At 40.2% G+C, this 26,105-nt stretch overlaps 1 long non-coding RNA gene across 1 annotated transcript; it reads left to right on the top strand.

Annotated features, from left to right (window-relative positions):
* The first annotated feature begins 7,474 nt into the window (after positions 1-7,474).
* On the top strand, positions 7,475-23,950 carry LOC127032451 (uncharacterized). The gene is made up of 3 exons (XR_007768835.1): positions 7,475-7,724; positions 12,295-12,359; positions 22,236-23,950. It is a non-coding gene; the product is annotated as an uncharacterized LOC127032451 (long non-coding RNA).
* The last annotated feature ends 2,155 nt before the right edge of the window (positions 23,951-26,105 follow it).

Here is a 26,105-nt window from a genome sequence, read left to right as displayed (position 1 = left end):
CTGTAGGGCCTTACATTTACTCTAGTTTAAATGTGCCAATGCTACAGGGGAAGGCAAAAAAAACCCCAGGTTCTCTGCCAGTCTGACTAAGGGGAAAATTCCTTCCTGACCCCAAATATGGCAATCAGTTGGACCCTGAGCATGTCGGCAAGATCCACCAGCTAGACACCTGAGAAAGAATTCTCTGTAGTAACTCAGAATCCTTCCCATCTCTGTCCATTGGGGGTATTTGCTACTAGTGGTCATGGATGGGCTACATGACATTGTAGGCAGTCCCATCATGCCATCCCCTCCATAAACATATTGAGCTCAGTCTTGAAGCCAGTTAGGTTTTTGCACCACTCCCGCTCCCTTTGGAAGGCTGTTCCAGAACTTCACTCCTCTGATAGTTAGAAATCTTCATCTAATTTCAAGTCTAAACTTGTTGATGGCCAGTTTATATCCATTTATTCTTATGTTGATCATTGATGTTTAACTTTAATACTGTAACTCCATATATCTATTCATCCAAGAAAGTATATGATAGAGATGGAATTATACGAAACTAGGATTGCAAATCAGCATCTTTTAAAATTGTGAGGCAAGCAAGATTCAGATGTCACGTATGAGTTTTGGATTTGTGTTGGATCCAAAACCAGTTGAGATCTAGTGAAATTTCCCCCATATGACGCTAAAAGTAATTTGCAATGCGTTGGTGCTGTTGAAGCCAAATTCAATCCATCCTTTGCACAGCCTGGAAAACAAACCTTTAGCCTTCAATTCAGCATAATAATCTAGATCTGATTATTGCTTTTCAGTCTATTTGTAATACCATATCATCATTAAAAGTGTCTTATGTGCAGTCTGAAATAATCCTCCCTTTCAACAAAAACATTCTTGTCCTACAAAAATGGAATGGACAATTGAATCTGTTTTCTTTGAACAAAGAAGCTTCAGTATGAACCCTGAATGTGAAATTTTGGCCCTTTCCCACTTTGAGAGTCCACAATCTCTGTATTTTAGGTGCGGGGTGGGAGTGGGAATTGCCAGTCACCACATTTGTGAGTGTGCTGGGAGAGGAGAGTCCAGATGCTAGATGTGGACTGTTTTTAATAAAACACAGAACAAGACTTTCGGTACTGAGTATCTTTGAGCTTTCTCCAAACAAATCTCAAAATGTTCATTGTTCATCTTATTTAGGGAACTTTTGAGGTGAAGGGAATTGCAATCAGATATCTATTCAAAAATTGGACTTATATTAGAACTGTTTGAAAAATGGAATTTCTGTCTTGTGGGAAGTCCAAAATTTCAAAATTTAGTTTCATCCTGAATTACAATGAAAGATCAAAATCTCAGAATATTTGTCAAGTGAAAAAGTCTGAAATATTTTGTTTTGACCATATCAGTGTTTCCCTTTGACCTTATTGACAGTGTATCAAAACACTGAAGTAGAAATGATTTGTTGACCTTATGGAAACAAAACAGTTAAATAATTTCTCATTGAAAATTTGTGTGAAATGGATATGTTCCTGCAAAACATTTTGATTTAATCAAATCAGCATTTTCCAATGGAAAACTTCATTCAAAATTTTGTTCATCAGCTGTGCAGAGAAGTAAAAACAAGACTTTAAAAAAATTTGCATTGATCCTGAACACGATTCAGTGGGATGTTGCAGGGGAACAAGGGTCTATGTTAGTTTTCGGCCCTGATCTTGCAATCCCGATCCACGTGGACAGATCCCTGTGCTTGTGCAGAGCCCAAGAGCCAAAATCAATGAGATTTATATGGACAAATCTACTGGGAATCTATCTGAATATTTAGGCAACTAAATACTTTTGAAAATTTGGCCCAAAGCTACTTCAGTGGGATTTTGTTGAGTTGTAAGGATCCATTTGTGGATCCGATTGCATGATTGGGGTTTTTTAAAATGGAAGCTCCTGCTAAATGGAGCAGGAATCAGTACGTTACTCCTTATATATGTTTCAAGAAATGTTTTTAAAAATGACAATGAGATTCCAGATCTAATGAAATAATACACATTTTTGTTTTCCACCTATCATAGGAACAACATTTCATCCATGTTTACTGAATTTTTCAACACAAAGGAAAATGCTATACATTACATAGATAGGATTATTCAGTCTGGTCTGGTCTACTGAACTATCTTTTATTTGACAAAATGTAAAATTAATGTTTTTTGAAAGCAGGGGACTTCAATAACCTGCGAAAATTAAAAAATAAAGAGAATTTTACTGAACAGACATGAAACAGGTTGTTAGAGGAAAATTGGCCTCTGGTAAAAGGAAGGAAAGAAAAATGATAACAGGAAGCAATATTGATAGAAACCCCAAACATTATCGAAACAAGTAGGTCAAAAGAGTTCCTCAGAATAATATACCTTTGAGTACATATTATCAAAAGCTCCACTAATTCTTTAGGCAGCAAGACACCTGAGATCAAACAGATGCAAATGTATAGCTAAGCACTGAACAACTGCTTCTCTGATGGAAACAAACAAAATATATACAGTTCAGAAAAATAACACCAAGTGATTGCTAAGCCTAAAAGAAATATTGCCAAAATATTATCAAAATAAATGTATTTTACCTTCTAAAGCAAACTAAGCCACAGAGTTTGGAAACAAAATTATATGGGGCAGAGCTTCTCCATAAATTTGTCTACTAAATCCTAAGGCTTGAGGAAAGGAATAAAAATAAATAAACAACCAAACTCTGTAGAGAAGGAACTTTAGTTTCTGCTCTGACTCAAAGACCAGAGTCTGTTGTATAAAGGAATGTATGAATTGTATTGCTGGATAAAAAAATCATAGAATAGAATAGTGTAGGCAATAGTGCAGCGCAGAAGTGGCAAAGCAATGGAGAAGGTAGATATCAACTACCGAGGTTCTGTAAAGGTGATAACATATAACAGGATATTTTTTCACCTTTTGAGCTGTCTCAGTCAGTTTATAAACAGAGGGGACAGAAACTGTTGGTAACAAACAAAAAATGGGAAATAGGTAAGGTGGATAGTAGCATAATAGGTTAATAGTGTAATATACAAAATGGTCTGCATGCTTTAAGAAAGGTTTGTTCTCGAAGGGCCTACACCTACAAGTTGCTGTGCACCTCTTGTAAGATTCTGAGCACTCTCAGTTCTCATTGAAGTCAAAGGGAATTGAGGACAGAAGGTAGGATCTTCATTTTCAAGTGCTGGCTTCAGGACTCACTTCATCTCTCATTGAAGGCAATAGATATCTTCTTACTGGTTTTAATGGGATTCAGCCCTTAAGTATCTGTGTGCTTATAAATAGTTCAGCTATGTTTAGGTGTGCACCTGTATATGTCAGGAAATTTCCTGCTCCACATGTTCACTACACAATTTTCAAATAATGCAGTATGCAAATCATAGAATTATAGAAATGTAGGACTGGAAGGAACCGCAACAGTTCATGTACTACAGTACGCTGCACTGAGGCAGAACTAAGTATTATCTAGACCATCTCTGACAGGAGTTTGTTTAACTAGCTCTTAAAAATCTGTAATGATGGCGATTTCACAACCTCTCTACGTAATTTGTTCCAGTGCTTAACTACCCTTTTATTTACGAAGTTTTTCCTAATGCCTAACCTAAATCTCCCTTGCTACAATCAAAAACCATTACTTCTTGTTCCAGCCTCAGTGGATGAGACCTGTTTATCTCCCTCCTCTTTATTAAGACTGTTATCAAGTCCTCTCAGTCTTCTTCAGGCTAAACAAATCCAATTTTTTCAATCTTTCCTCATAGGTCATGTTTTCTAGACCTTTAACCAGTTTTGTTGTTCTCCTCTGGACTTTCTCCAATTTGTCTACATTTTTCCTGAAGTGCAGTGCTCAAAACTGGACACAGTATTCTAGCTGAGGGCTTATCAGTGCTGACTAAAGTGAAAGAATTGCTTCTCATGTTTTGCTTACAACAATGCTGCTAATACATCCCCAAAATGATGTTCCCTTTTTTGCAACAGTATTACATTTCTGACTCATATTTAGTTTGTGCTCCACTATGACCCCTAGATCCTTTACTGCAGTGCTCCTTCCTAGGCAGTCATTTCCCATTTTGTATTTGTGGAATTGGTTATTCCTTCCTAAGTATAATACTTTGCATTTGTCCTTATTGAATTTCATTCTGTTTGTTTCAGACCATTTCTCCAGTTTTCAAGATCATTTTGAATTATAATCCTGTGTTCCAAAGTACTTGCAACACCTCTCACCTTGGTATTGTCCACAAACTTTATAAATGAACTCTCTATGCCCTCATCCAAATCATTTATGAAGATATTGAATAGAACAGAACCCAGGACAGATCCCTGCAGGATCCCACTCGATATGCTTTTCCAGCTTGACTGTGAACCATTACTACTCTCTGAGTACAGTTTTCCAATCAGTTGTGCACCCACCTTGTAGTTGGCTTGACTAGGCTATCCTTCCCTAGTTTGCTTATGAGCCGTCCTGTGAGACAGTATCAAAAGCCTTATTAAAGTCAAGATATATTACATCTACTGCTTTCCCCCATCTACAAGGCTTGTTACCCTGTCAAAGACAGTATTAGGTTGGTTTGACATGATTTATTCTTGACAAATCCATATTGACTATTACTGATCATCACCTTATCTTCCAGGTGTTTACAAATTGGTGCTTACAAATCTTTTTGGTACTGAAGTTAAGCTAACTGGTCTATAATTCCCTCGGTTGTCCTTATTCTCCTTTTTATAGGTAGATACCATATTTGCCTCTTTCCAGTCTTCTGGGATCTCTCCCATCCTCTGTGAGTTCTCAAAGATAGTTGCTAATGGCTCAGCGATCTCTTCAAACAGTTCCTTAACTATTCTAGTATGTGTTCCATCAAGCCCTGCTAACTCAAAGATGTCTAACTTGTCTAAGTAATTTCTTAACTTGTTCTTTCCTTATTTTAGCCTTCTGTCCTATCCCATTTACACTGATGTTCATTATGTTAGTCATCTAAGGGCTGCTAATCTTCTGGTGGAAAATGAAACAAAAAACGGCATTTAATACTTTGGCCATTGATGCATTTTGGTTATAGTTTTTCCATCCTCGGTGAAGAATGGGCCTATTCTGTCCATGATTTTCCTCTTGCTCCTAATGTATTTGTAAAATGTTTTCTTGTTAGCACTTATGTCCCTAGCCAGTTTAATCTCATTTTGTGCCTTGGCCTTTCTCATTTTGTCCTTATATGCTTGGTTCTTTTTTATATTAATCCTTTGTAGTTTGACTTAGTTTCCATGTTTTATATGACTTTTTTGAGTTATAGGTTGTTGAAGATATCCTGGTTAAGCCAGAGTGTTCTCATACCATACTTCCTCTCTTTCCTATGCTTTGGAATAGTTTGCTCTAGTGCCCTTAATGTCCCTTTAAAAACTGCGAACTCTCCTGAACTCTTTTCCCCTTAGACTTCCTTCCCATGAGATCTTACATACTAATTCTCTGAGTATGCTAAAATCTGCCTTCTTGAAGTCTATTGTCTTTATCCTACTGTTTTCCTTCATACCATTCCTTAGAATCATGAACTCTTATCATTTCATGATCACCTCCACTCATGCTGCCTTCCACCTTCTAATTCTTAACCAGATCCTTCATATTCATCAGAATCAAATCTAGAACAGCCTCTCCTCTAGTTGCTTTCTCCACCTCCTGTAATAAAAAAGTTGTCCTCTGTGCATTCCAAGAACTTGTTGGATGTCCTATGTATTGCTGTATTATTTTCTCAACAGATGTTTGGATATTTGAAATCTCCCAGCATTACCAAGTCTTGTGCTTGGCATAATTTTGTTATTTGTTTTAAAAAAGCCTCATCCACATAGGAACATAAGAACGGCCATACTGGGTCAGACCAATGGTCCATCTAGCCCAGTATCCTGCCTTCCTACAGTGGCCAATGCCAGGTGCTTCGGAGGGATTGAACAGAACCACCTCTTTTTCCTGCTTAGATGGTCCATAGAATGGCAGCAATAATTCCTCTCTATTTTCCCTGCTGGTTCTTCCTAAACAAGCTGTACTCTTATATTTCAATATTCGAGTCATGTGAATAATACCACCAAGTCTCTGATGCTCTTTATGTCATGATTGTGATTAGTCACTAGTAATTCTAATTCTTCCTATTTATTTCCCATACTTTTTGAATTAGTATACTGCCGTCTAAGATGTTCATTAGATTTCCCTGCTATATTCCCTCTTGTCTCTCCTTTGTTGATGCTATGAGTGTCCATGTTCTCTCCAGATTCCAACTCTTCACTCAAAGTGTACTGTAGTGGACTGCATAGTGAGAATGGGCAGAAATCAGTGCAGCCTAATCCAAAACCCACTGAAGATAATGGGAGTCATGCTATTAATTGCAATAGGTTTTGGATCAGGCCTCAAGTGAGATGATGAGCACCCTGAGCTCTCATTCACTTCAATGGATCCAAGCCTACGATCATAGGTGGCAGATATCATAGGCTGGGGAAGGCTGTGCCTCCCCAAACAGCCAGGCGAGGCCCCACCCATGCTCTACCCCCAGCCCTCATCCTGCTTCCCATTCTGTGGCTTCCTCTGTGTCAGCTCAGACTGGGGCCCCGCCACCCGCCCTCCTGGCCAGGGCCAGCTCTAGGCTTTTTCCCTCCCCAAGCAAGAAAAAAAAAAAAACAACAAAACCCCTTCCCCCTCTTTTTTTGACTTTTCCATGTTTGCAATGTTTTGTTTTGTTTTTGACTGTTTAAAATAAAAAAAATGAACACAGAATTTGTAGTTAGTGAAATAAAACAATTTCCTAGGAGTGTACTCTTTTACTCACTGGGCCAGCCAAGCAGTGGGCAGAGTTGGGTTGTCGCTGTGAGGGAGGCCTTGGCATAGGCAGGATGTCAGCATCAACCCCAGGGCTCGTGTGGTCCATGTGGGTCAGACCAAGTTATGCTGCTGGTGGGCTACCCAGCCTGGCTGTCGCTGCCGAATACCCAGAGGGGCCTGGAGCTGTGTGGGAGACACCAAACAGCTCTGCTTCTTGTCTCTCCTTCCCCACGAAGCACGCCCGGAGGCTTGACGCTGCCCTCCGGAGCTGGGTGTCGCAGCCCAGTGCTGGCAGGAGCAAGCAACGGGTGTGGGAGTGGGGAGCGGGTTGCCCTGTCCTTCCAGCCAGGGCACAATCACCTTTGCTCTGCTGGCACCAACCCCAGCCTGAAATGGCTGTAGCAGCCCTGCCCATGGTCCCACGTCTTGCTATGCAGCATGGGGAGGGGAGGAGGCTCTGAGAGCAGGGCTGCAGCCCAGCTCCCACACTGGCCTAGGGCCCCTGTGGCTGGAGGGGCAGCGGACCCCGGGGATCCTGGCTTGGAGCATCCTCAGCAACACCCCAGAGTCCTGGGCGGTCACCCTGCAGTGTGGCTGGGGACAGTGCCAGCCAGGCGGGGGCACCACCTGTAACTCTCATGCGGAGCGAGCTGGGGCGACTGCGGGGTTGAGCTATCGGGGTCCGGGGCAGAGCAGCCGTGGCTGGTGATAACAGGGCTGTGTGCCCGGGTCTCCTGCTCCCCGCCACCCCCTGCGCTCTGCAACCTGGGCAGAGCCGCGCAACCGGCTCCTGCCTGATGGGGGCTGGCCGCTGCCCGTGGGAGAGCGGCAGGGACATGCTCTCCGCTGAGCCCGCTCCCCCCGTCCCACTGCACCCGGTCAGAGAACAAAGGACAGTCAGGATCCAGCCCAGGACACTGCCTCAGGTCAGAGCTGGGGCCCCAGCATTATGCTGCCCCTAGCACCTGCTTGTTTTGCTGGTGCCTAGAGCCGCCCCTGCTCCCAGCGCTGGGGAGGCTGCGGCCAGGGCCGTCCTTAGGCATAGGCAACATAGGCAGCTGCGTAGGGCACCTGAAAATTTGGGGCACCACTGGGTCTTAGTGTCCACCCTCTTGTTTTCCTATCCCTGTTCTGACCCTTCCTGCAGGCTCCCACAGATGGCTGCTCTAGCCTGGTGAGTCTTCCTTGGGAGGGAATCTAGTAGTTAAAAGTGAAAAAACCTCCAGCCTGCCAGACCTATTAGCACAACATTGAAACTGTTAAAGAGACATTCAAGGGGTAATAAAGCCATTTAACAGGCATTTGCCAACCCCAAGGTATATACTGACAGGTTTCAGAGTGGTAGTCCTGTTAGTCTGTATCAGCAAAAACAAGGACGAGTCCTTGTGTCACCTCAAAGACTAACAAATTATTTGGGCATAAGCTTTTGTGGACTAGAACCCATTTCATCAGATGTCCACGAAAGCTTATGCCCAAATACATTTTTATACTGTCAGTTTCTGACTTTACTGACAAAAACAGTTGTGCATTAATGTAATATTTACACAGAACATGTCAGTCTACAGGACCTTAGTTTAAAATTTGCTTTAAAAATATTTCATTAGTGAGCTGGTGAAGATTATAAAATCACATTTCTAAAAAATGCTTGCATAGAGTTTTAGATGCACAATCATCTTTAGCCTTAAATGTGTGGATCTTCACACATAGTTTTTTAAATAAATCCTTAAAAAGACCTCCCTTATCTAAAATACACATTTTAATTACTATAGTTAAAAAAAAAAGTGCTTCCAAGTCTTCCTGTCCTTTCTGTCCATCCCTTCACCACCTCTCCCCCCACTCCCCACTGAAGAGAGCCCTTAAAGGGACAACAGTCCTTCCCTTCCAGATAGCTGGACAAAGAGTTCCCTTTCTTTACTTCTGACTATCTGACAAACTAGTTTTAAAGGAACCCTCCAGCAAAATCAGTACCTTAGTAAGACAAAATCCTTGTTATACCTAAAATCTTTGGAAACATATTTTTTTAAAGTTGGTGAAATTTCATAACCATGTCTCTTGTTATGGAGATCACACAAAGTAAATTACTGTTCCCTTTTTCTAAAAGCAATGAACATTGTTATGAACACACTAAACCTCTCTGATTAATTTAAAAGAATGTCTTTGTTTCAATGAGTTAAATATGTAGTAATCTGGAATGCTGGCTTAAGATTTGAGTACATTTAAAATATAAATTCAACTTAGAAATACTGATGAAGAAAATGTAAAACAGAGAAGAGCTGCATCATGTATTCCATTATATGTAATGGTGTATTCAGCAGGACAGCTGACTCACCCTTACTATGAAGTTTTTGCAAATAAATCTCTGACAAACTTCAGGGCATATCAAAAAACCTGTGACTGACATTTTTTATTCCCAAATTTTAGTGCTTTTAATTAGGTACTTTCTTCATGTCCATTCTGCATGAGGGAGAGTGCATGGAAGTCTCTGCGGGGAACTGTGACTCTCCGCCACCATGCTGGGCATCTCATTATCCTTTGCTGTCAAGTCCCTCCTCCCCCTCCCCCACCAGGCTGTGAGCTTGGGCTGCCATCCGGCATAGGGGCACCAGTTTAATAATACTGCGTAGGGCCCCATAAATCCTAAGGACTGCCCTGGCTGCAGCCATGCCCCCTGCCCTCCCAGCACTCTGGGGCTGGGGGAGCTGGGGGCACTATCCTGGGGCAGGAGCCATTGTCCACAGTGGGGGGGTCTGGGCTCCAGTTGGGGGGGAGGGAGCAAAAGGGGCAGGGCTGTGGGTGGAAGGTGCAGAGCTGAGGACTAGCCTCCCCCAGCCAGCAGTTCATGTGCCATCCATGCCTACTATGACTGAATAGAGGGATGCACACTTTGTAGACAGTTTTGTTCAGTAATATGCAAAAGAAATACACGGGAACAGAATGGGAGAAAATCACTGGAACTGTGCAACAGTGGTGTCATTTGATGCGAAAAAACTGCAGAATGGCAAAAGATAACAAATTCCTTCTCTTTAGTTTTTGTAGCTCCAAAATTATTAGCTTTAGGACAAATAAACTATGTGGAATATATCTTAACATATATTTGACTTTGTTACTTCTTATTTATAATGGTGAGCCAGTTCTCTTTTTCACAGCTTCAAAGCCATGATTGCAGAGATAAACAAAAAATGAGCAATCAATTTTAAACTGATTTAAACTTAAAACTAAACAGTCAGAAATTTCACTGAATAAAGAATAAGTTACATTGAGGTTATTGGATTAGAGCAAAATGGGAAAAAGCCAACTTTTGTGCTTTTCAAACATTTCTAATTAAAAGAATAAGGTTTATTTTTTTGTTATCTACATATTAAATAGCAGTGTGTATATATATGTATGATATATGCAGATAATTTAGTTCTGGATATGTGATGGGTAAGAAAAGTTGCATCTATGTGCTAATTTTAAGCCATGGGAACTATCATTTTGAACAAAATGCACTTCATTGCTCTTATAAATACCCTCCCAACCAGGGGCGTGCATAAGGGGGGGGAAAGCAGGAGCACGAGCCCCTCAAATAGTCGGCAGGGACACAGAACTCCTCTGGCCCCAAGGCCGCGGTGGGGAGAGCGAGCTCCTCCGGTCCCGGGGCCATGGTGGGGGCACAGAACGTGCCCCTCCAAAAGCAGTCAAATTTAAGTTCCTGTGCACACTTTGCTCCCAACTTTATCTTTTCCTCTGTGTCCCATCCACAATTGCCTTTCATATGTTGATTGATCTGTGTAAATGTCGGGGGCTAAATTCTGTGGTCTGATGTGCACATTGATTTCAATGGGGGCTCTGCTTGCAATTATAAGGGCAAAATTTGGGCCCTTAGCTTTTACAGCCATCAGCATCTGTGTTGATGTGACTCTCACATTGGTTTGTGAAAACTATGGCCTCTACGTTTTCCTGCACTGCCCAGTGCAGATGGGAACTAAATCATGGAAAAAAGCCACTGGAGTTCATGGTGAAGGAGTATCTGGGCTGCATGTCTTTCTCCCCTAGACATTTTTCCTGCTCCTCAAAAAAAACAAAAAAAACAACACACATATGGAAGAAGGAGGCCTGGCCAGCCAAGGGTATAGAGGAATTAGGGATCAGCAAGTAATTGGGCAAATTCTGATGTCTTTACTCAAGCAAGAGGGCTAAGTGAAAGCTGAAGAAGGCCAGGAGGGAGGGATAGCTCAGTGGTTTGAGCATTGGCTTGCTTAAACCCCGGGTTGTGAGCTCAATCCTTGAGAGGGCTATTTGGGGAAAAAATCTGTCTGGGGATTGGTCCTGCTTTGAGCAGGGGGTTGAACTAGATGATCTCCTGAGGTGCCTTCCAATCCTGATATTCTACAATTCTGGGTTTGTTCTAGAGGATTTATTTGCATATAGCATAGAACTCACATTAAATCATACAACATGAAAAACAATGCAAAATGAAATTTTAAAATATAAACACACTTACATAACTACTGAAAGGTTTATGTTATAATCTTTTTGAGAATGAGCTCTCGCAAAAAATATTAGAAAAAAAACTCACTAAAATAAAGGATAATTTATTTTTGTGCCCTGGTCTATCAAACCAGGAGAAATGGGTATCTCCTTCTTCCCTCTCTACTTGACAGGCAGATCAACAACTAATAAGAATCTCCTGTTGTGGTTCCCACTAACCATTCAGGTCATGCCCCTCTTTTCTCTTCCAACCTGGATGACTTCCAGAGCTGCAACTCTACCTTGTATTAGTAACAACATTACATACAATGTGCATAACCACAAAGGTGCAATTTTTGCCTGAGTGAGGGCTGAGGGTGAATTCCTGTATTGGGGGAACTGGAGCATGAAAAGAAAATGTGAAACCTAGCTGACATGAGAACAAGACAAATAGGATCTGTGTAGCATCTCCCAGAGATAAAATAAAATAAAATAAAATACACAGAAGGTGTAAAAAAGCAAAAGGATCAAGCTAACCAGATTGCATTCATACTACAAGGTCCCCCAGTAAATAAAAACAGCTGCCCTGACAAATTATTGACTATAGTGGAAAGGGGGGAGAGAGGAAGGCCTAGTGAGAAGCTCTGGGGAACTCTCTTCCTTGCTGCCTGGGGTCCACACTGTCCATTGGCTTTTATCGGTTGAAGAAAGAACATTGAGTTGATAGTGCTTAGAGGACATGTCCAGGAGTAGTTAAGTGCCAGCTTTGCACAGTTTCTCAGTTGAAACCTCTCCGTATTTCATCCCAAAAGCTGAAATGGATCTAATTGAATGAGCTTTTCTATGAACAGGGCATGAAAGGTCCACCAGCTTGTATGCGTCTGATCCAGTTTTATTCATTTAACTAACACAGGCCTTGAAGCTTCAGCCCCTTGCTTCTTACTCTTGGGAATGAATGAGGATTTTCTAAATTTGGTTGTTCTAAATAAGGAGGCCTTCAATGCTGCATGAACGTCACAATGGTACCAATTCCCCTTTGTACCTTAGGTACAGTGCAGTACACCATTGGCTTTAGAAGGCTCACCAAAGTAGAACACTACTGGATCTGCTCAGTGAGTAGTTCCATCTTGCAGTTTCTGTGCATGGATGAAAACACTGGTCCTCATCCTGAAGCTCAAAGGGTATGGCATTTTGGAGCCTGCAGGAATGAACCTCCCAGCCTGGTTGGACAGGCTTGTTCATGCTAGAGCTCTAAATATACCTGTATAGACAGCACTTTAGTTGTAACTCAGCTTGGAAGTTGGGCTTTGAAGCTCACCTCCTCCCTAGATTCAGAGCCAAAACTCCAACTCGAGCTGCAACTTCAAAACACTGTCTTTATAGCTATTTTCAGAGTGCTATTGTGGGTCCTGGTAACCCAAGTCTGTTAACCCAAGCTGGGAGTCTTGCTCTCATGGGCGCCAAAGCTCTGTGTAGACTTACTCTAAGAGCCTCCCAAATTAGTTATCTTTTGAGGGGGTACAAGAGAACTCTGATCTGTCTGTTACCAGGCTCAGCCCCTTACACAGACTCCTGACATTGTCAGTTGCAAGGGAAATTTGCTGAAATCTAAGCTGCTTGTCTAAATAATTTATTATACAGATAACCTCCTTCTGCAGAGCTGACAGAACAAAGACCAGGGTTTCCTCAAGGGTCTTCCAGGACATAGCCAGCTTGAGGGGAAAGATCATGTGCTGGAAGTGTTTCTGATCTGCCACTAAAGCAAAGGACATTCCATGGAGTGGCAGCAATTTGGTTGTGTAGATTTGCATTCTGCAAGTTGATTGATGCCATGAAGTCACCAGGAAAGATTGCAGAAAATGTCACATTTGGGATTTACATTTTTAACTTGCAAGAACTCTGGGTTTGTCTGGTGTCCACTAGTTTTTTGAAAACTAGAAACAACCTGAAATATTAAAAATGAGGGAGAGGGAAAGATCCCTGTCCTTTCTCTTACCCTTGTGTACCTGCCTAGGACATGGCCTGTATACCCCACATGCAATCGTGTGGATCAGTGGCAACCTTTTCCGGGTGGCAGGTGCTGGACAACAAGCCACCGACGACTACGGTCTGTGGACAAGCATCCTCCGAAATGCCACCGAGAAGCGGCAACGTAAAGAGGCATCGGCACCGAAATGCCGCTGAAGTAGCATCATCAAGAGGTGTTGCATTTCAGTGGTGGCACCTCTTGGTGACACCTCTTTTCAGCCGCATTTCAGTGGATGCTTGTCCACCAGCCAGTACGTGAGCACACATAGATGCCCCGGCGGGTGCCATTGCACCCCCGCGGGCACTGCGTTGGGGACCACTGGTGTGGGTTATGGAACTGAAATGGCTGTGTGGGATGTTTAGAATAATAAACCACATCTTCAGCACTTCTTAAAATCTCTGGCCATTTGGCTATAGACTAGACCTGCTCTTTCTGTACAGAAGTTTGTAAGTGACATCAAATACAAAAAGAACAAAGCTAAGTGAGTATAGTTAGAAACTTGTGAGCAGTTTTACCCCTCTGAGAGGCAATAAAATATATGTGTAGATCAATGTTATACATGCAATACAGAAAGGAATTCAATAGCTCTCCCCACAAAATGAAATCAAACAAATAACACTCCTAGCCCCAGAACATAAAGAGGCATATACTACTTTGTCTTGCAGGGACTTATGTATGTTCTTTATTTACTTCAAAATCTGCAATGCTGTTTGTTTTCTGAACCCTGATTTCAGAAAGATGATGGACTTTTGTATAGTTTGGAGTGACTTGGGTTCAGATATAATTTGCCATTTCAGTCCATTACTCTCTTTGTTTCTTCAGACATAAATGGGCTTCAGCTGGCTTGGAGTCCAGGCCTATGTGTAATTCTATGATTTACCATGTCCTTGAATTTTAGTGCTATTTTGGAAGTGGCTGCATAATCATGCATTTATGGTAAATCAGCAAGCTGATGTGTCAGACACATATAAAGCCGTCTTGTATAAGCACTCATAAAAGCCTTTTCTACTGGAAAAATGGCATCTATGTCTCATACAGTGGTGTATGGTTTGTTCTGAATGTCTAAAATGAAAAACAAAATTATACAGAGAAAAGATCTTTGAACAGGATGCACTCAAATAGAGGTCTGTGCTATTTTTTGTCTCCTAAAATGCAACACTGAAACAGGGTCTCCACTGAAACATTTTTTTCTTTTCATTTTGTACTGTTTCATAACTCAACTATAAAAGGGAACTTTACAAAATTCCTGCAATATGACTCTCTCTCATAATATTAAGTATAGTCCACTACTGCAAAACATAAAACCTCTCAATAGATTTCAGTGCAAAATTAAACTAAGATGCATTTGTGAGAAACTTTGTCAATCTGTACAGCTTTTTGTTGCTGGTGCAAGCTTAAGGGTCTGCTGTATGACTGTTTTGTCCAAGTGTACTTACAAGTTAATCTAAAAGTAGTTTCTCGTCCTGTACCCTTGGAATCACTGTGAGTTTTGCCATTGGCTTCAGTGGGAACAGGATAAAGCCCTTCATGAGGAAATAGAAAATATCTGTATTTTCTTGGTAAATGAAGATATTTTGGAAGGAATATTATATGGAAAAGAGAACCAATGCTTTATTAAATAGGAAATTTACAAATGACATTACCCTCACCTGTCAGGGAGTTAACAGATATTTGTGAAATATGAAGAGAGGAAACTGGTGGGATCAAAGAAATAGTCCATTCCAATGTTGTTAATTAGTTTCATGTAGTTAATTTTGGCTAACAGCAATAAAACTATCTGTGAGAATAGGTCATACAATACAGTCTATAAAGTGGACTAGACTATGGGCTTGGTGACACAGAGAGTTTGTGCGTGGCAAGCTTTGTTGTTATTATTAGTAGCCTGTACTGATGGAATAATGTGTGTGAAACTTCACTAAGGGACCTCTTCGATTTTTCCTCATCTTCAATTCTTTTGCATGTGTTTTATCAGAGAAGGGAGTGATCCCTCCCCAGGAGTCTAACTGGCTCAAAGGCAGACATAAAAGTATCTAAAGTGACCCAGAGTTGCCTTTCACTACTTACAAATATCATGCCTATCATCCAGTATCTTGAGCCCTTCCTCTGCTAGGAGCAACTATTGTGTATTCCATTGGGAAGCTGGGAATGCCCCCCTTCCAATCTTGCAAAACTCTCAATTCAGGTTCCACAACATTTCAAGATGATGAACATTGAAGTGCTGTTTAGAAACCTGTCAGTCACCAAGTACTAAATCTAGCCTGTTCTGGGCCTTGTGCAGGTGTAATTTGGGAAGAAAGTCCATATTTGGGGAGAAGGAGGAAACATCTGACCAGCTGATCTAAAAAGAAATGGGTACTATTTAAAAAGATGCTCAGAGGGTTGGCATCTTAGAATAAATCCAAAGAGATGGATCAGAAGGGCAGGGGGCAGGCAGGCAGGAGAGGCAGTCAGAGGTACACAGTAAATTAATATATCGCATATTTTTATCTCTGCAACTTATTGCAAGAAAATCATCTCCTCATATGTAATAATATTAGTATTATTTACTGGCTCACTGATGATGAGAAGGACAGAGGAATAGTTCACTGAAACCTGTGTGAATAGGATCATAGATGCAAGTTCAAAAACTGTACAGGACAGGATATAAGAGAGGAAGAAGGAAAAGTCAGACACTATGTGTTATGTTCTTGCCTTTCTCAATCCTTATATCAAGAGAATATGTCACCAAGATTCCTTTTCTCCTCGAGTGAACTCCAAATGAGTACGTTTGGTTAAATTGTTTCCGTAGCACATTAAAAGCTCTGCTGAAGGGAACAAACAGAAAAAGCATGGAATTGTTTTTCAGGGACACAGGAAAATAGGTCTTTTTATGTCATAGTTTCTAACTGACTTTGCAGTGTTCTCTGAAGCAGGGAGTGTGATACCTGGCATCAATGTCCAGAACACAAACATGTTACGATGATAGCACTGTAGGCTTTCATGCTGAGTATACTGAATTGGACATTTTTAACTGTTGGCTGTCATTGGCATCAAATATCATGCCACTGAGAGCAAGATTCTGATGTCTCTATTCACTTTGAAGAGCTCTTTTACTCCATGAGTAGTGCTATTTTTTCCCAATGGGACTATTTGTGAAGAAAGGTGCTATTCAATGTGTGCAAATATATTAGAGACCCCAGTAAAGTCGAATGTGAACTGAGCAAACCTGGGGACCATCTAATCTGGTTATATTCAGAAGGTTTCTGCAGTTGTGTGTTCTGCACAACTAGCTCTCTTCTGTAAAGAATGATATAAAGAAATGAATGTAAAATGACATGTTATAACTGGAATAACTCTAATGGCTTCACCATCTGGGAAATATAAAATGATCAGGAGCCCACCAGATTCTACCTGGTATATGACATAGAAGGAGCAGGGGTGTGTGTATATGGGGAGTAAGTTATAATAATTATCTAAAAAGAAGTATAAGATTCTGCCTTAATAACCTGGGGGACACAGGAGGGCATAATGTAGTGTGCATGGTCTGCTCACTTCTCAAGCAAACTGTAGAATATACTCTATGTGGACTTGACCTAGCAAAGACCAAGTGCCATCAGAGCCAAATGTAACTCAGTATTAAAACAAAAATAGTAAAGGGAACAAGTTAAAGTAACTTTAACTTGCGTCTTTGCCATTCTGCATAGGAGACTGAAGCAGATATTGGTCCAACTTGGGGATGTTGGGAGATTTTGGATGCCTGGAGGACAGACTAGCCATTATTAATGTAATATAAGCCTCCTTTGGTATAATGATGTCACAATTGCTGTTATACTCACAGAGAAAACCATATGAACTGGGAGGTGGGTCATTCAGTGTTCCGTTATGCATATCTGACTATGGGTCACTGTCTACATTACAGATTTATTTCTGAATGAGTCAGGTACCTTCCAGGAGATGTGAAGTGCTTTTGCAGCATTTAGTCAAATCTTGATTCTTCCATATATGCTACACCCATTCTCACATAGATCACATCTGTTGCATGTTTGCATGGATTTCAGGGGATGTTTGGGTGCCATTTACTCTTTCCTGTTTTTAAGGATTTTTGGAGGCTCTTTTTTTTCTTATACACTCTTTTTAAATCCTCTAAAGAGGATTATTTGGCCCTTGAATTTGTAGATAGTCTCTCTCTCTCTCTCTCTCTCTCTCTCTCTCTCTCTCACACACACATACACACACACTTTAAAAACTCCATTAAAATTTTAAAAAGATTGAATGACATACCAGAAATGACCAGGAAACACACAGTTCCCTAGTAAAGCTTTGCATACCTGGTAGTTCTGATATTCTAATCCAGTTAATGGATTTTCTGTTGGAAACTGAAGTCATGAGATACTCTAGGAAGAAGAATTCCCTTCCAACAGCTGCAGACCAAACCCTGTGCCCTACAATAGTAAATTATTGGGGTGACCTGGGGAGGTACTCTCATGTGCTACATCAATGCTTGTCTTTTCCTTTTTTAATTGTGCTATCATGAAATACAGGAGAAAATGTTCAATAGACTATTTACAACATTCTATAGAGGAAAAAATACAACAATTTTTGTTATATCTTCCTATAATCCTTTTTATTGCTGTATTTCTGCAGGCATGAATCTGTCTCATTCCCCCAAGCAGCAAAACGGTGACTGCAATGACTTTGATGGGCCAAATCCTGACATCAATTACACCTGTGCAACCTCACTGAAGTCAGTAATGGTCTAACTAGAGAATGGCAGCATTTGGCCCTATATTAGGAAGAAACAGATTCCATATCAGATTCCCCTCCAAAAATGTAGTTAATCTGGTGCAAAGTAGTGGTGATGCTAACGCGATTAGAGCTGTCTGAAGGGCTGACAATGAAACCTCAAACCAAGTAAATTCATTTGGTTTTGAGTTTCGTGACATATTCAAAACTTAGACCATATTCACCAAAACAGTAGGGTCCTTTCAAATGAACATAGCCCACTTTGTGGTTTTGCATCAAAAGCTGTGGTTTGCTGACTCAGCAGTATAAACTCTTTGATTTCATTTTGTTCTATTGACTGGGGCACAGTTAAACCCAAATTTCAAAAGAAGACTCCTGGAGTGTGACCCTGCCCAGATTTAAATCAAAGAGAATGATTGCATGAACAGCTGGGAACCTGGGAAACAAAAACCATCAAGTTTTGTACATCTCTGGATGTTATTGGGGAAACTGGAAAGACAAGAAGGAGGCTGGAGAGGCAATTTAAGGAGGAAAAGGGAGAAAACTAATGACTAACGATATCTTTAGACATTCAACACTGTGAGGAGTGAAACCTTGGAGAGGTCCTGTGAGGAGGAAGCTGCAGAGATATTGGAATGATGTGGGGGAAGTGAAATAAGACTGATTACAGGATGAGGTGAATTAGACTGAATCAAGTTGAAATGAATCAGCAAATAAAGTTGAAATGATTCAGAGAATCCAATATTTCATCCTTAAAGCAATCTCTTAATAAAGGTCATAGGGCCCAAATGCTGGGTCTTATTTTATTGTCTGTACTACAGCAATAAAGTTAGATATGCATTTAAAATTGGTCTGAAATAAAGATGTCCTATATAAAATAAAACCTGAGTCAGCATAACCTTGGAGTAACATTCCTTTATTGTTTTTCAAACTCAAATCCTATTTTCTCTTGTGAAAACTAGCTGCCAAAAATACAGTGGTCCTAGGGGAAATTATTAGGAAACTCAGATTGTGTGAAATGTATGGCATAGTTTTAAGGATAAAATGTAAAGCTGGATATATTGTTGGTATTTGTAGATCAAGTGCAAATTGGATATCAGTGCCCTGTGAAATTTTTAGTTTGTATCAGTCAGTTCCAACAGGATAGAGCAAAGCAAGATTGGCAAGTTGTGACTGCTCTAGGAATCTGATAGTCTGCACATAAATTAGAATTTGTGTCATTGACAGGTAGTTACTCAGAAATCCATTTGGCTTCACCTCATTTCCTTATGCATGGGTGTGCATAACAATGGCCCAGTTATATACAATTACATAACAACTATGGCTCTATAAAGATATAAATTATATGTATCAAGTCTAGAATTCAATCAGATTCAAAGCCTGAGTGTTATAAAAGGACAATCTAAAATAAATTATGCATTATTGGAAAAATAAATCAGTAGAATAGATATATGTCAGATTTATAAAAATACATATACTTTACATGCTTTACCTATGCTGTTCATGGAAAAAAATATTTGATAAGTGCTAGGAATACTTGAAGTCTTGCATACGTGATCCATACTTTTCAGCTTTGAAAGCATTTCTTTTTAAAATGGTTGTTCTTAAACAAAAACAAAGTAACGAGCACCCCCCCCACACACACACACATTTAACCTCCACTATTTTTAGCAGCTTTCTTCCCCTCCAGTAAAATACGTCACTGTATTTACATTTAATTTTTTATGTTCACATCTTGTGATACAGTCCATTCAGTTATCTAGGTCAAGTCAGATTAGTTATTTATATTTAATCTGTTTAAAAAAAAGTTTGTGCATTTGGTATGTACATTTTTCCACAGGTAATAAGCAGAGTGGCTATGCAGATACCAGACGGAACTGTGGTTGTCATGACACTCTGTTTAAAGGAATCTGTGCTAATACTAAACTATTGAGACCTCATGTTGGGGGAATTAAAAATGAAAATAATAATAAAATAATCCTACTTTCTTTGGGAAAACCAGTGCTGTATTTTTAGAGAGTTTAAGAATCTTCCATAAAAGGGGTTATTTAGAGCTGTCAGCATTTTGTTATGTGATAGGCTATTTTTCTGCCTGACTGTGCTTTTGTTTATAATCCATCTTGATGCTGTAGTGGGGTATAGTGTTTCAAATGACATGTGCATACATGTGCTGAAATCACTTGTGCCTTGATGTCATGAGTATGTTTAATAGCTGGATTTTTGTGAATCTAATTTAAGCATGAGATAAAGATAACATTCCTTTCAGGGTAGTGAGCAGAATGGAACTAGGAACATTTTCTCATTTCATTCTTAATGTCATATGTGTCTGTCTATCCATCTACAATGAATGCCCTTACAAACTTGCCATACATAAATAAATAAGGGTATTTCAATCTTATAAAGTATACCCTACATGGAGGTAATATTATTTAAGGCAACTGGTAAGTTTTTAAAGGTAACCACACAAGGTAATTATGGATGCAAAGACATATTTGCACTGGGATGAAGTTCAGGATTTATCAAGCTTGTGTACCACCTGTATTGCTATATGGGTCAGAAGCTTGGAACTGCTGATAGGCAGAATTGATGTGGCTAGAGATATTCTATATGTGCTGTCAGCAGCACATCCTGAGTCAAAAGTGGTTTGACTTTGTGCAGAATGTCACAATCTTGCAAAGATCTGGCCTTTCCTCAATCACTCATTATATTCAAAAGTGGTGTTCCATGCTCTTCGGCCATGTCATCAGGATGGACAAAAATACTTTACCACATTGTGTTCTCAAACTTTCCATTAACAATCAAAGGGGTGCATGCCCTGACCCTACCTGGTGCCACCCAGGGGGCCACCCCAGAGATTCATGGACTTGCAGGATTGAGCCAGATCTGGGAACTTCACCACACAATGCCTGGTGTGACATCATCAACTGTCGTCACTCTGGCTGGCTCAACAGTCCTTGGTAGACTATGTGTATTTGATTGACTCTGTGTAATCTATCATCTCTTGCTTACTCTCTGTTCTTCTGTCCATCATTATTTAACTTTCTTCCTAAAGAGACTATCCAAAGTATCCTCAATCATACTGGACCCAATTCATGGGTGTACCCATGATTTGTTTGGCACAGGATTTGAGAGGTGTGTGGATGACCCTAAGGCACTTTTGCTCTACCAAAATTCTTGGGCTGTTTATGGTCCTACCTGGCACCCAGGTCAGTTCACAGCAGTCTCTGAGTAGTGGGCTTCATACTGAAAACGCATTCTTACTGCTCTCTTAGAAAATGAAATTAATGAAATTATAAGTAAATTTTACTTTTGCACAAATCTGTTAACTGTTTACTTCTAAGATAGCTCTGAAGGAGCATTTATTCAGTGGCTGGGACATTGTTCAAGGGCAGAGAGTAGTGTGCTTACATGACCAATAGGCAAGGGGCAGGGACCTAAGGAGAAATAAGACCTTGCTCTTTGCCTGTATGAAGATCAGCCAATATAGAAGACTTCATTTTATTGGGACCAATTACCTTGGTAAACAGAGAAAAATATAACATGCTACCTGGTGTCTTATCACAGAATGAATGGAGAAAGATGATCTAGTGGGTAGGGGATTGGACTGGGAGTTGGGAGACCCGGCTCATTCATGGCTCAGTCACAGGCTTCAGATGTGACTTTGATATAGTTACTTATTCTACCCCATATCTCAGTTCCCTATCAGTAAGTTGGGGATAATATTTTTCCAAAACAAAACAAAAGCAATAACATGACTCCTGCCTTGGGAGTCGACCAGATCTGATACTCCAAAGTAGGTAATACTGTTTATAAGAGATAAAACCCCTCATGCTTCAGGGCATCTGCCAATCTGTAATTGATGGGAGCTTTGAAGAAATGTTCCCTAGGGAGCAGCTATTCTGTAACTATGTATTGTGGGATTTTTGCATCTTCCTCAGAGGCTCCTGATACTAACCACCGTTGGAGACAGCATACCAGATAACAACTGGTCTGCTTTTTATGGCAATTTCTAGTTTCCTATGAAGCCAGGGTCAAGTGTAACCATGGCCAGAAGTATATAATTAAACAAACTCGAGACCTAGGACCACATTTGTTAAACAAGAGGAAGAACAAGCACATGTAAGCATAGGCATTGGATTGGCCATACCCCTGCATTGTGATCTTTCCCATCTTAATTCAGTTTGTTTCACTAGATTATAGCATTATTCATATATTTTTTTCTGTTTTTGTTCTCTAGAGGGTGATGGCCACTATTGGAGACAGGATACTGGACTAGATGGACCTTGGATCTGATCCAGTCTGACAATTCCTATGTTCCTGTGTAAAAGTGAAGGAATAAGGATAGCGTGATTAGACTTATCACCTCCTTTGAGTGTGCTCAGTTGTCTTAGTCATTGTGTTAGGGGTTTTTCTTAAGCTAGGCTAGATGGCATAGAAATCCCCAAGAAACTACAGGTTTGAACCCCCTCCCGCATCTGTCATTGGGGCTTGACAGAAAACTGACACATAGGTAAGGTGCAAACACAAACAATTTGTTAAAAGAAGGACCCCCAAACTATTAAACAAATAAACAAAACCACTCAGTCATTGAACTAACAAAGGCGTTAAGCTAGGAACCCAAAAAGGTACACACAGTGGAATAAAAGGTATAACAAAAGATTAACTACATCACCATGTTCTCAGGTGAGGATCACATGGACACAGGAACAGAGCTGGAACAGGAGACCATGACAGCTGGGACCGACGAGAACACAGGATACAACAGGATGGGTCTTTAGGTGGAACAGGTAGGTAGACATTCAGGTAGGCTCATCTTCTTCCACCAGGTGTTCCGATGCTTTGCGTCATCCTGTGTGGGTGTATGCGGATGCTAGTCTGACTAGATGTTCTGTCAGGTGAGCAGGAGCAATGCGATAGCAGATGGAACAATGATGGGCACTGGTTGCCTCTTAGACAGCAACTCAGGAGTGTGCTGCTCAGCCTTAAATATTTTCTTGTTGCCAGGTGGATTAGAGGGTCAGATGACCCTTACCTTTCTCACCTTTGCCAAAAAGGGCACCAAACTGGGCAACAAGAAGGACACCCAATATGGAGGAACAACAACGACTCCGTAAATTCAAAATGGCTAACTGAGGGAAAAATCATAAAACAGAAAAATTCTCTACAGTTGGTGTGACAGCTAACATATGAGGACAGGCTCATGTGTGCTACTGCAGTAAGTTCTGTCTCTGCAATAATAATATGGGTTTGCTGTCAAATTACAGAATCAGGATATTTAACACTCTTTGGATGATGAATTAGGATCATGGCCTGGGAATCTTTGGCCTAGAGTCTCCATTGCTCAAATTATGGAGCTTGAATTTTGTTGTACTTTTTTGCCTGTTACTTTTCAGATAGTTCAGGAATATAAAAGAATTTGTTAACAACAGCAATGTGTGTACCATGCAAGATGCAACTGTGATACATCTCCATATTACCAGCTTTGTGATCCTGCAGGACTTCCTTTTCCCAGATGCATTTGCAAATGTTTGTTTTACATTTATACAATCCAGTGAAAAGAATGATCCTGAAACAAAATGATGAAGTGTACCTATCTAAGAAGTCAATTGCAAAGGGGGAATGGTTTATACACAGAATAGTCTGTCCAAGATGCTATCAGTCCACACATCTGTATTCATTACAGCTATTTAATTATTTTCTTAAAAACACATACAAATTATTTCTAGGAGAGAAGAATGTTTTAATCAAGTCATAAGTCAGGAAATATGAACTTTATTATTGATTAAACATTTGAAAAGGATTTTCTCAATAAAGCAAACCACATTTCCTGTCCTCTTTTTCTTTTGTGTTTTCATTAAACAGTTGAATGTCTGAATCTTATTGTATATTGCATTTTCTTTTTATTACTTTATATTACATTGTTGTGTTCATAGACAATGATATAATTGCCTTGCCTGGGACAAAGTGTGCTTTCTGTTCAAACAGGTAATAATTTCAGACAAACCTTGCTCTTTTTATTGGGAATAAAAGTTATTAAAAAGCCTGCAAAAGGTGTTCATTTTCTTTTTCATCTAAGACTTTGGTATTTAGTTAGCTTTTTTTTAGTTAGCTTAGTTGCATTCAGTGGGAAATAAAATTGTATCCTGTTCATTCTGCAAGGGCCTCATGCAGCACTGCTGAAGTCAATGGGAGTTTTGCCATTGACTTCAATGGGAATAGGGTCAGGCCCTGAATGTATACCAAAGGGTCAAATCTTGCAAGCCCTTCTTCACACAAGTAGTCCCAGCATGTGAATGGGGTTCCAGAATTGAACTGTATTGATCTATATTGATATGTTTTTAATTAAATGATTCATCTTGGTATAATGGAAAAGATATGTTGGAATTTTAAATACCTGCCCATCACTAATACTTGGTATTGCTAACTATATAATGCTTTCTCAAGGACAAATGAGATGGTGTTTGAGAGCATCTTTTCTCTTACTGAATGTCCCTTTCTTGCATATGAAATGGCATGATAATGGTCATTTGAAAAACAGACTCCCATGTTTTATTAACCACCACTAGCAGAGGGGCCAGTTTGATCCTCACCAATGGAGACACTCATATACGTGGTTGTCTCACATGGCTAACCTAAGCTAAACAAAGCCATGAGTCCATCTTGAGAAACTGACCATAATACACAGAAAATTCCCCTGGAAATAAAACCTCAAAATGAGAGCTCCTCTCACGTGGGAGAGTACACTGTGATTGCAGTGCCTACTTTCACATTGGTCTACTGTCATTGTTAGTTGGAGACCTTTGTTAAATTCTTCTTCCCTGGGACACCTATGCTTGTAGGTGTAACTGGTTTGTTCAGTCATTCATGCTATCGAATGACTTGAGGACAAATTCTAGAGCCAGTGAAGACATTAGCTAAATTCTCATTGACTCAATGAGTCCTAGAATGGCCCAAATGAAGGGAGAAGCGGAAGTACAAAGCCCCCTACCCCCCAAAAAGTAAGAAGTTGAACAATAGGGAATTAAAGGAAGGAAAATGAGAGTGATTTTTAAAAAGCCAAAATCAAGCCAATGTGTGTCTCATAATCTTTATGATAATTAGAAGTTAGATCTACTTCTATAAAGTCTCTAATAAGAGAACAGAGAAAATAAAATCAACAGACCTGTTGCCTGATAGAATACATGCAAAACCAACAACCGGACATTGATCTATTCACTGAAATGCTGCTACATTGTGTCACAAGCTGGTGTGAAGCTCCTAAACAATCAAAATAATCTATCATTCTTTCCTGAAAGACAAGGGGGGAAAGTCCCCAACTTGGTTGTTACGTATTTTGGCTAAGGCCCTGATATCCCTCAGTAAAGAACTTTTTTGAAATTTCCCACCAAAAAATATTGGCAATTTTCCATCAGCTCTAATTCATACCTTTATATATAAAACCTTCTTGTCCTAGAAAAGTTCCTTCAGAAAATAAAAGGCAATGTGAACATGGAAAATTATGACCTAAAGTAATAACGGTTGGCCAGGAAAGAAGCTAGCTCTACAAGGCATTTTCTTATTTCCAGTCATCTCACAGTCTTGTCCTGATTGATAACTCAGCTTCTATTTTGCCAGGTCTGCTTCTCAACCAGCCAGAACCCGAATGTTCAGGGGCATGAGGAAAATAATAATGAAAAATCATGTAACCAACCAGTCAGGAAAGGTTTTGTTTTGAGGGGTGGAGCCTGACAAGAAGTGGCATATCTGAAGGTCAGGGCTGATCCATATTCCAAATTAACAAATCCTCTAACTATATACTTCATGGAGGCTATAGTACAAAATATTGCATCAGTCTAAACACTTTGTGGCAATGTCTGGTTGTAATTAGGAGTCCTTATGATGTTAAAAAAACCCACAAGGTAAATCACAGTAATATACACAGTAGCTAGGACTAATACACATAACCCTGTCAGGTTCTGGATCTGAGAAACTGAAAGTCAGACTACCAGCATATGACTAGAGGGATATTGAAAAAGATTGTGACAGGATAGGTTCAATCCGCCATAAAATCCTCAGAAATAAAAAATGGAAGAGATAAACACAGGATTAAATCCCTGAACAGAAAGCT

This window comes from Gopherus flavomarginatus, chromosome 1, assembly GCF_025201925.1.
Source record: "Gopherus flavomarginatus isolate rGopFla2 chromosome 1, rGopFla2.mat.asm, whole genome shotgun sequence".
Taxonomy (NCBI): domain Eukaryota; kingdom Metazoa; phylum Chordata; order Testudines; family Testudinidae; genus Gopherus; species Gopherus flavomarginatus.
This window is presented reverse-complemented; position numbering and strand designations above follow the sequence as displayed.